At 33.7% G+C, this 11,741-nt stretch overlaps 1 pseudogene; it reads right to left on the bottom strand.

Annotated features, from left to right (window-relative positions):
* Positions 1-8,468: 8,468 nt before the first annotated feature.
* LOC147404392 (uncharacterized) lies at positions 8,469-11,136 on the bottom strand (annotated as a pseudogene).
* Between the last annotated feature and the right edge of the window lie 605 nt (positions 11,137-11,741).

Below are 11,741 nucleotides of genomic sequence, written 5' to 3'. Positions count from 1 at the left end.
TCCGAGTCCGAATGGTTAAGTTACGAACGAAGTTAGAAATGATGGGAAAATTACAAGTATGCCATCAGCTTTATTATAAAAGAAATCTTATTTCTTTTATTTCATTTCATTTCTCTTCTTTTCCAAGAAACCAAACGGTAGCCACGTCTCAACCCAAGGGTTTCAACCTATTCCCTTCAAGTTCTAGCCCGAACGAAGCCGAGTTGAACCTCGACGAAGAAGACAAAGTTGTCGGCCACGTCGAGAGCTACAACTTCACCACCTTTGGTTGTTCATTCTTGTTTGTTTTCCCCATCCTCCATCAAAATCAGCCGGGTAGCTCGAGTAAACCTCCACATCTTCCGTCCGAGGGCTTCATCAAGTTAGGAGCTAGGTCTATACTTCATTTTAGAGGAGAAAGGAAACGTCATTGTCGGATACCTTGCAAACCCTCGCTCGTTTCGCATCCAAGTCAGCCCAACCTCAACTCTCGAGCCACCAACCTTGATCATTGTGCGAGTTTATCACGTTCGACGTCCACAACCATGTAAGGGACTTCCAATTCTTATTGGTAACTTTCGATTTCCGAAATGTGCATTTAGGGTTTTAAAACAAATCTTATTGTTTGCATTTAAATCGTAGAAAGTTGTTGTTCGATTTCAAATTCATGGTAGAAGTAGGTGTTTTGCTTATGTTTGATCGAATCTTGATAACAAAATCGTGGGTGGGTAGAATGGTTCGAAGAATGAAAAAGGAAATCGAAAAAGGGATCGAAAAACCCAAAAATCGCGAGTGAGGTTCAGGCTGTAGGCGGGTAGGGTCGGTGCCACCGGCACCTACCGAAGGCATTCTGTCGGTCCCACCGACAGAATGAGGTTTCTGCCACCGACGAAACCAAATAACGCGATGAAATTTTATGCTGTCGGCAGGACCGTCGGTCCCACCGACATCTGCCGATGACCAATATGTCGGTTCCACCGACAGAATCCTGGTTCTGCCGCCGACAGCCACCGACAGACACAGTTCTCTTCAGAACAGTGTTCTGACTCTTGGCTTGACCTCCTGACACCTTATACACTATTTCTCACCCTTTATTTCATTAAAAACATTAAAGTAAATGTCCTCTTTAATTTTTACTTTCCATTTACTTTAAGTTCTTTAATGAAATTAAGGTTTTACCCCCCATTTCGGAACAATGGGAATGGTTTTAAGATCCAAATCTCAAAGGATCAAAATCCGAATTTTGGTTTAAAGAACAAAACGTAATTTTCGACGTTTTCGGCAAGTTTTCAAAATGAAATAACTTTCGCGTTTCTTTGAATTAGATTACAAAAACTATATGGTGTCGAATCTCATGATCGAGACTTTCATTTCGAAAAACCCGTTTTCAATTTCGAGAACTTTGAAAAATTGAGTTTCTGACACTTAGCCAAATTTTCACCAGCTTTCTCTATTTTTAACAGCCTTGGTCCCGAGCATCGTTGGGACTTTGTTTTTAAATAAACTTTGAGGGTTTTTAATGGAAAGACCAAAAGAATGACTTTGAAATATTGAAAATGGATGGTCGATGTGAAAAGATGAAAAGTGAGAATGTCGAGAGAATGGGAAAAGGGAATGAACGGTAAAATGTCATAATCATGCCCGAGGGGTGATGTCTACATTTTACATTGTATGTTGTGTGTAGGTTGGTGAAAGGATATCCAGGTTATTAATGAAAGGGTTGCATGTTTATTTCCGATTATGTTAGCGCGTGCGCTGAGTACTGTTATTTATTTTAGGCCGGGGGGGCACGGTTGCATGGTAGGAACTGGATATCCGTTCTCAACCCTGTTCTGTTAATTTCTCTTTTGTTTTAAATGAAAAATCATATATGTACGTAACTATTTTGTGAGCTGTTAAAGGGTTTGTGAATGCCTGAAGGGATAGTGTGTCACATCATCCGGAGGAGTACACTATCCTGGGATGTACGGTAGGGACCACCAAACTCATACGTGGTATGAGACGCGTATGAGAGTGGAGTCACAACTGGAATCCGGGTCCATTCCTTACTTATCTTTACCAGTGAACGTGTATTGTAAAGGTGGTCGTATACAAGTGGAGTGTCATTTGGGAATCACATGCACGCCTGATAGGCATAGACGAAGATGATTAGTCAGTGATCACTAACAATCTAGTAGTAGTCGAACGTTCTGACACATCGAAAAGAGACCCATTGCTTACGGTCACGTCAAACGGCCAGCCTGAGCCGGATAAATGGTCACCAATGTGGTAAGCGCAGCGACCGGCCACAAAATCAGGAACTAAAAGCCAGATTTATGCTGTAACATCATGTCCTGACTGGGAGCGATCCAGTCGTGAATCCCAACTCTTTAATTCCAATACTCCACCATTTGTATTATGTATCTGTTGTTATATTTCGAATTATAAATTGAAAAGCATGTCTATCGTTTTAATGTTGTCAACGGTATTTGCATAAAATGGAAAATGTATAGTGAGTATGGATGATTGATGCCATGTGTAATCTTTAAACTGTTTAGTTGCTCATCCCTGGCTATATGTACCAGTTGATCGTATTTTATCTTGTAAAACCTTGCATGTATTAAAATGTTCAGTATGCTTTATTCGATCATGCTTAGGAAGGGTTATTAGTAGGAATTGGCTGTGGACTTGCTGGGTAACTTTCGTTACTCACCCTTTCCTTCCTATTTTTTTTAGTTTCAGTACTTGCAGCTACCGAGACAGGCGTAGAGTCAGTATTTGAGGAGTATCTGGTCGGTCAGATCGACGATCAGAGTTTATTGCCTGGTGAGCAGTAAGGCTACATCCGTTAGAATTGCCAGTTTCATCCAGGATGTATGTAGTTTTTGGATTGAGAGTTTAGGCCTATGTTAGAGTGAGAGTATTTTGTAAATCTGTATATGATTAGATCTTCCGCACTCTGATCTACTTACATGTTAGATGTAATTAGTCTTCCGCTGTTCATTTCCTGTATTTACAGCTTTATATACAGGTTGTATTATAAATTGGTTTATCAGGTTTGAGTTCCGTGAAACGTTAACATAAACAGAGGAGACCATGCCGAAATTTCGAGGTGCCACCTAGTACCTTGGGATTTGGCATTGGGATTTGTGTTAGCATTTGGCGGGGCGCCACAATAATATTTATATTGACATATTTAATTAGGAGAATGGAGCTAACCCTAAAGAGAGTCACATTCAAATAATTAAAATATAGGTAAAATAATTAATTTACATATGTTTATAGATTCATGATTGGATACCCAAAGATAACAAAACTAGTTGAATAAAGTATGTAATTTATATTAGCTTTAAAGGGTATTAAAAGTAACATGAGTGAACAATAAATAGGCCTAATTTAACCCAAATGATAAATTTAGGTGATATTAAGTAATTCATCATAATTAACCCAAAACACTAATTGAACTAATTTCTTAGTTCCTTGCATTCAATAGCTTCTACCATCCTGGTCTTTTCGGTTCCAACTTCTCTAAGTGCTGCGAGCATATACCATTTACCTTAGGTTTATAGGATTTTAACCTTGCACTTCTTGCTAAAATGCTCGCAAAACTCATTGATGATAGCACTATGGAGCAAGAAAACTACTTTCATGTTTGAGAAAAATCTAATAGACATATTTTGATGATTATAATATCAAGACATCCCTCCCTCCGACTAAGAGTGAGTTGGAGTACTTGAAGGTTGTGGGAAAAAAGTTTAAATCTATTGATAAATTTCTTGCGGGTACAGTGATGACTGAATTGACTTCTATGAAGTAGGATAGGGTACGAGGTGTTCAAGACCATATCTTCAACATGATAGACAAGACTGTTAAACTTAAATCATTGAGAATGAACATAGATGAGTCATTTCTTGTACAGTTTATTTTCAATTATCTTCCTGCTTAGTTTGGTCAACTCAAAATTTATTATAACACAAATAAGGATAAGTGGAACTTGAATGAACTAACTGGCATGTGTGTTCAAGGGGAGATAAGGTTGAGGCAAGAAGGGAAACATTCTATGTTCATGGCATCTAGAGGAGTTGGAAAGAAGGGAGGAAAATCAACGAAACAGAAGAAATCACCAAAGAAAGACAAAGGATCTAGGCAAGAAAATCAGATCGAGTAAAGGAACATGAACAACATAAAGTGCTACTTTTGTGAAAAAATTGGACACATGAATAAGGATTGTGTCAAACACAAATCTTGGTTCGAAAAGAGAGGTAAGAAACTTTCTTATGTATGCTATGAATCAAATTTAATTAAAGTTCCTTCTAATATTTGGTGGATTGATTCTAGAGTCACAACTCAAATTACAAATTCAAAGTAGAGATTATTTTAAAGTAGGAAATTGAAAGAAAATGAAAGATTTGTCTTCATGGGGAACTATCTCAATGCATAAATGGTAGCAATTTGGACCTATAGATTAATTTTGAAAATTGGTCATTAGATGGATTTGGGGAATACTTTTTATGTCCCTTCTATTTCTAAGAATTTAGTTTCTTTATCTAGGTTAGATAGTATTGTTTATTTTATTTATTTTTTTATTTGAAAAATTACACATTTATTTGAATTTAGCTTATGTAGGATCTGAAATTTTATATAGTGGTTTATATAGAGTTAATTTGAGTTATGAGTTTGTCCAATATTTAATTACCTTACCATCGAATGTTAATTAGAAACGAGACGTATTACATGAAAATTCCTCCATTTTGTGGCATAAACGTCTAGGACACATTTCCAAAAAAAGGATAGATAGATTGGTGAAGGACAAGAATTTTGGATACTTGAACTTTACAAATCTCTCAATATTTGTGAAATGTATAAAAGGAAAATATATGAAACACAGAATAAAAATGAGTCATAACAAGTAAAGAGCTTCTCGAGATAATTCACATTGATATCTGTGGACTTTTTTCCACTACGTGTTTTAGTAGAGAAATGTATTCCATTACCTTTATAGATGACCTTTTTAGGTATGAATATGTTTATCTTATTCATGAAAAGTCTTAGTCAGTAGACATCTTTGAGAAATTTATGATTGAGTTGAAAGAGAATTGAATAAGAAAATCAAAATAGTTAGGTCTGATAAGGGTGGTGAATATTATGGTAGATATGATGAATTGAGTCAAAACCCTTACCTATTTATCAAACTCTTAGAAAGAATATGTATTTGTGCATGTATACAATGCAAGGTACGCCTTAGTAAAATGGCGTTGTTGTAATACTTGAAGAAATAAGAATGGATGTCATACCACCTCTTAATCTTCAATGAATTGTTGTTTTTCAATATATTCTATAGATTGATGATACGTACAACAGATGAATGAAAATGATCAACTACTCCATCAAAAAGTCGTCAATGAAGTTGTAGAACCATGACAAACTATAGTTCTGAGAAGATCTTTCAGAGTAATGAGACTTACAATTTCAGATCATTACATCGTGTATAAGAATTTGATTATAATATTGACATAAATAAAGACCCGGTGACATTTTCACAAAAAATGAAAAGTAATGAATCCACAAAGTGGATCGATGCCATGAAAGAAGAGTTGAAATCAATGGATCAGAATGAAGTTTAGGATCTCATCGAATTGCCTATCAAATGTAAGAAAGTCGGTTGTAAATGGGTTTTTAAGACCAAGTACAATGCAAAGGACAATGTCGAACGATTCAAGACCAGACTTGTAGCCAAAGGTTTCATTAAGAAAAAATAAATTGATTACACTGAGACATTATCTCCAATTTAAAAAAAAGATTTACCTAGGATCATCATGGCATTGGTAGTTCATTTTGACTTAGAGTTACACCAAATAAATATGTGAAAATAACTTCTCTAAATGTGAGTTTTGATTAAAAGATCTACATGGAACAACCTGAGGGTTTCTCAGAAAAAGGAAAAAAAATACTTAGCTTGTAGACTCAAGAAATCTATATATGAACTTAAACAAACTTTAAGACAATGATATTATTATCTATTTTGATTCAAGGAAAATTTATGTATGTGGATGATATTTTGTTAGCTAACAGTAATCTTGGTTTGTTACACAAGACCAAAGAGTAGCTCCCGAAGAATTTTAAGATGATTGATATAGGTGATGTAGCGTATGTGATTGGCATAAAGATGTTAGGAATTGATCTGAAAGAATGTTGAGATTGTCTCAAAAAGGTTACATAAATCGAGTTTTAGAGAGATTTCATATGTAATCATGTTCAACAAGAGATGTACCCATAAAAAAAAGGACATAATCTTAATTTATTACAATGCATGGGGAACAACTTAGAAAGGGAACATATGAAGATATTCCGTATGCGTCAGTCATTAGGAGTTTGATGTATGCTAGACATGTACAAGACTAGACATTAGTTTTGCAGTTGGGATGTTAGGAAGATTTCAGAGTAATCCAAGAATGTAGTATTGAAAAACTAAAAATAAAAGTTATGAAGTATCTTCAAGAAACAAAGGATTATCTTTTTACTTACGAAAGGGCAAATCATTTGGAAGTAATCAATTATTTAGACTAGAACTTCACAGGATCTGCGGATAGTAAGAAATTTACATAAGGTTTTGTGCCTTTACAAGTCAGTGGAGTTGTATCGTGGAAGAGTGTGAAATAAAGTATCACTACTTCATTCACTATGGAAACTAAGTTTGTGGCATGCTTTGAGGCCACAAGCCAAGTGTTATGGTTACGAAATTTTATCTCGAGACTTGAGGTTGTTGAATCTATAGCCAGGCCATTAAAGATATATTATGATAACATCACAGTTATTTTCTTCTTTAAGAATGGCAAATACTCGAATGGTGTGAAACACATGGAAGCCAAGTACTTGGTTGTGTGAGAAAGAGTCCATAAATAAATAGTGTCAATTAAAAATATCATAACCATACTTATGATTGCAAATCCATTAACAAAGGGGTTATCACTAAAAAACTATGAGGAATAGGTCATTAGGACGGGACTTTTGGGAAAACACTAGTGTGTATAGAATTTTGTGGTTATTTGTAATTGATATTTTTAAAATTATACTATGATCACAATTGGCACGATGAATTAAGTGGGAGAATGTTAGACTCACTTTATATTGGATTCTAATTAAAGAGTTATTAATATTTAGGAAATCCACTAACTGTTGGATTTTGGATAGAATCCTCATTAGGTTTTAATAAGAAACATTGATGGTAAGGAATCCTACTAAAAGAGGAACTCTAGACCTTCTACTCTCCTCTATATAAGAATGGATTAACTCTCCTATTAGGTTTATAACTATAATCATTAAAGAGTAAAAAATATGAAGACTCTCTCTAGGATTTTTGGGATTGAAATTCATCAAAAATGGAAAGCTAAGGTTGATCCAAGCAATAGAGCAAAGAGGAGAAGATAAGTCTAGTGTTGATGAATCAAAGGGGAATCGTTTGCTTGCGTAACAAGTCACTGCTTTCAATTATCAGATTGCAATGTCGCAAGGTACGATTTCTAAATTCTTGAATATAATAAGCATGACTATATTGAATGAATCTTGAGATATATGTTAGATCCGAGATCTTGAATTTTATTTGTTCATGGAATTATATATTGAATGTAGAAATATATAATAGAAAAGCCATTACATCGAAAGACCTCAAAGAAGGTGATTTTTACAATTAAAAAAAGATAAGGAAGGTAGTCAAGACATGATTACAACAACTACTTAAAAAAAATATGAAAAATAAGCTAGAATTAGAACGTGAGAGAATTGAACCACAAGATTAAGTATTAGTATAACATAACAAACAATTAGAAATTAAGACAGAAAGAATTAAAATTTAGAACGCTCAAATTGAAATGGAGGATCGTACACGCGAGGAACAAATAATGCAAACTGATATTAATATCATGGACCCAATCACCGCTTAATGTTATATCAAACTTAAGATGAAGATTTTAGTAAAAAAAGATTTTAATTTTTAGTAAATTTGTAGTTTGATGTATTTAAATGAACTATGTTAGTATTATTGCAAATATATATTTTTATTTCAAGTAAAAATACAATTTTCAATTTTCAATTTCATTTACTAAGCAGTAACCTTACACCTATGAAAAAAAAAAAGAAACAAAGAAAATAAATTTCAAATTTCAAATTCATAGTACTTAGAAAATAAAGTAATATACCAACTTTGCACGCTTCTTGAAAATAATAGAAAAATATTAGTTTTCTATTTTTCGTAGTGTCGTTCCCACAAGTGCTCAATCAGATCCGACTGTAGTTGAGAATGTCTTTCCATGTCTTTAATTCTAAGATGGATTTCTATGAAGACTACTAATTGACGTGCACATGCATGTGACATTGATATATGCAAACTTGCATTAAATGCATCAAACTCACAAATATCAGTATCTCCTTAATTTTCAATGATCATGTTGTGTATAATTATGCACGCTTTCATAATATCAGTAAGGATTCCTTCATCTTAAAAATATACTAGTTCATGCATGATAACAAAGAATGTTTGGAGTACCCTGAATATGTGTTTTATGTCTTTCCATGCTAACTCTTGTGGTACAATAAAACATTATATTTTCAATATTTGTAGACATGTAATTCTTTTTTACAAAGATTGACCAAGTCGAATAGATACCATCAACTAAATAATATTCAATTGAGTAGTCATTCTCATTAATCGTATAGTTGACAGGAAGAGTTCGTCTTTCAACAACTTTAGAAAATATATTCGACCGATCAAGTACGTTGATATCATTAAGTGATCCCGATAGACTAAAGAAGGCATGTCATATCCAAAGATCACGTGAAGCCATGACTTTCAAAATTATAGTTGGTTCATAGTTGTGACCAGTATAATCCCTTGTTACACTGTTGGACAATTTTTTCACCTCTAATGCGTACAATTAATACTCTCCAACATCTCAAGAAAACTGCATTGCTCACCAATATCTAGAAATTGAGTGAAGTCATTGGCATTTGGTGACTGCATGTATTCGTCACCAAATACTACATCAACAACTTTAGAAACCTTCGTAGAATTTTGATAGCCATGGTTTCTTCAATCTGTACATACTTGTCTACTAAATTTATCAATGCTTTAGATGGAAGAATTTTGAGTGGAGTTGTTACCTTTTGAAGGGAAAACAAATCAAGAGCACCAAGGGCATGACATCTTTGAATGAAATATGAATTTAAGCTTTCATTGAAGTTTAAATCAAACAAAAAGAGGACAACTTATTCAAAATCTTCTCTGAAATAAATGACTAGGAAATACAAAATTTTTAGCAAAATAATCATGATAGAGTCTTTCATTGCCTTCAACTCTATTATGATGAATAGTAATGTGAATGGGAATAGAATCACGATGATGTGTTGTTCGGCGGGTTGATTGCTTGATTTCCTTGACTATCTTTTGCTAACAACGCCACCTCTTCATCAAATTCATCCTCAATCCTGAGGTAATCTCCTAAAATATTAGGATAACGATCTATTAGAATTCTTAGAATCTATTTAGAGATAAAATAGAGTTGAATGTAAAGAGAATATATAGCATAGATGCGTGAAAATAAGAGAGGAAATCAACATATTTATAAAGAGATTTTAAATTTTGGTGGGAGAGAATTTGAATTTTGTTGGTTGAGTTTCTAAATTTTGGTGGGTGGAAATTAAAATTTGAATTTTGTTAGTTGAGATTCTAAATTTTGGTGGGAGGAATTTAAATTTGGAAGGAGGGAATTTGAATTTGAAAATTTTGAAGTTTTGCATTATAAAGCTTGAATATTGAATTTTTGGCCTATTGAAATTAGGATTCAAAAATTTATTATTTGAACTTTGGCAAGAGAGAATTTTGAATTTTGGAGGGCAAGATTTCAAATTTCTTGAATTTTATTGACTTGGTTGGAGTAACGACCTCATAAATACCCATAATTGCAATCCACCATACCCAAAAAGCTCATTTATGGGTCTGGGTAGAGGGTGTTGGGTTGGAGATGCCCTAAGAACATGTAACGTTTGTTATATTGCGAGTTAAACCAAATAAGCAAACCTAACTGTGTGAGTTATGTTTTTCTTCGTATTTTACTATGTAATTTCTTGAGTCAAATTTATTTCATCCCCATATTTAAGTATGTTTCCTAATCCAGTAGAGTGCCTAGATGACTCCAGTAGTAGGTTTCCTAATCCATTGAGGTCTCCTACTAATTCATTATGGAGAATTTCAATTTATTTCCATTTTTGAGTTATATTCCATTATCTATTAGCTTTCCTTTAATAATAGAATCGAATTGTTTCTAAAACTCTTAAAACGTGGAGGCTTATTGGGCTACACCAAAGGTTAGGTTTTACACTTTAATGCATTTGAAAGGTCTTCTTGTGTACTTCCTAATGGTGAAATCTCATGCCAATATTTTTTTATATGAAAGACTATATTTCTCCGTAAATACTCTAAACTGGGGTATTTCTTATTAGCAGTACACATGATAAGCATGTTATCAGTCCCTCATCTCAGCCTCTAGTCCATCCTCCAGCACATCTTCATATCCAGGAAATTAGCTATGATTTGAGTCAAAGATCCTTCCATCATCCTCACCTTCTCTAAATTGGAAAGTGTATATTATTGTAATCAACATCTCAATCACAGCAATACTTTGTCATCTTTGTTAGTATATATTAGATATTGAACACCTAGTGCAAGCTAAAGGTGTGAGAAATTGTCTCAAGATATATTTTATGGTATCAGAGCCTAGTTCTCCTTCTCTTGAGTTTGACATGGCTGCCTCCAATGTCTCTATTTCAGCTCCTTCAAATAACACTTTTGTTCTGTCAAACATCTTAATCGTACAATCCTACTTTTTATGCTTCTAGAAGAGATTATGACATATCAGATCTAGTAAGCCACCAGCTTCGACAAACTCAAAAAGAGTGGGATGCGATAGTGATGGATTTCATAGACAGACGGTGATCATCAGCAAGTACAATTGGCACTTCAACGATTAATGAACTTATCTATTAATGATATCAAGTAATTATTCAACAAAACCAAGTGTACATTCCTTCTTTGTAGGGCCATGCAATTGCAGGAGGATGTTTAAGAATAAGATGCATTGTATTAAGGTACATGAGATACACTGTATCATTGTCTGTGTACCTCATCACAAATGGAAGATTGTGAAAGAGGATATTCTAAAATATTAATTGATATTTAGAATATATCAATTAGGATATTCTAGAATATTATATTAGGCAAGTTTTCATATATCTTAGTTGATGTAATCTCTATAGATATTCTATTATGATTTATGTAATATTCATCCAAGAATTATCCAAAATTCAGATTTCCACATTTCTAAGGTTAATCAAAATGTAGGTTTTTTAATATGTGACTCTGATTTTTACTAATATCAAGTGCACTAGATAGATAATAGATTTAGCTTTACTAAAGGTCATCAATAATAAATGTATCCCAAATTAATTGGAAATTGCAAATAATCTCTTTAAGATTTAGACGAAACCTTGATGGATAGGAATCTTACTAAAAGAGTAGTTACAAACACTCAATTCCCATCTATTTTAGAGAGGTGGCATCTACTTTAGGTTTAAGGTTTTAACCCAATCGATCATACAAGAAAGATTGAATGAAAAGAGTTTTGCATTAAAGTGATCTCCATCAATCACTCGAACCCTAAGGCCATACCAGATTTCGATTCCAATCCGTTTTGTCAAATCTTGTTAAATTTCTAGATTTCGATTCAAATCGA

This window comes from Akebia trifoliata, chromosome 4 (genome assembly GCF_017979445.1).
Source record: "Akebia trifoliata isolate Shusen 1 chromosome 4, ASM1797944v1, whole genome shotgun sequence".
Taxonomy (NCBI): domain Eukaryota; kingdom Viridiplantae; phylum Streptophyta; class Magnoliopsida; order Ranunculales; family Lardizabalaceae; genus Akebia; species Akebia trifoliata.
This window is presented reverse-complemented; position numbering and strand designations above follow the sequence as displayed.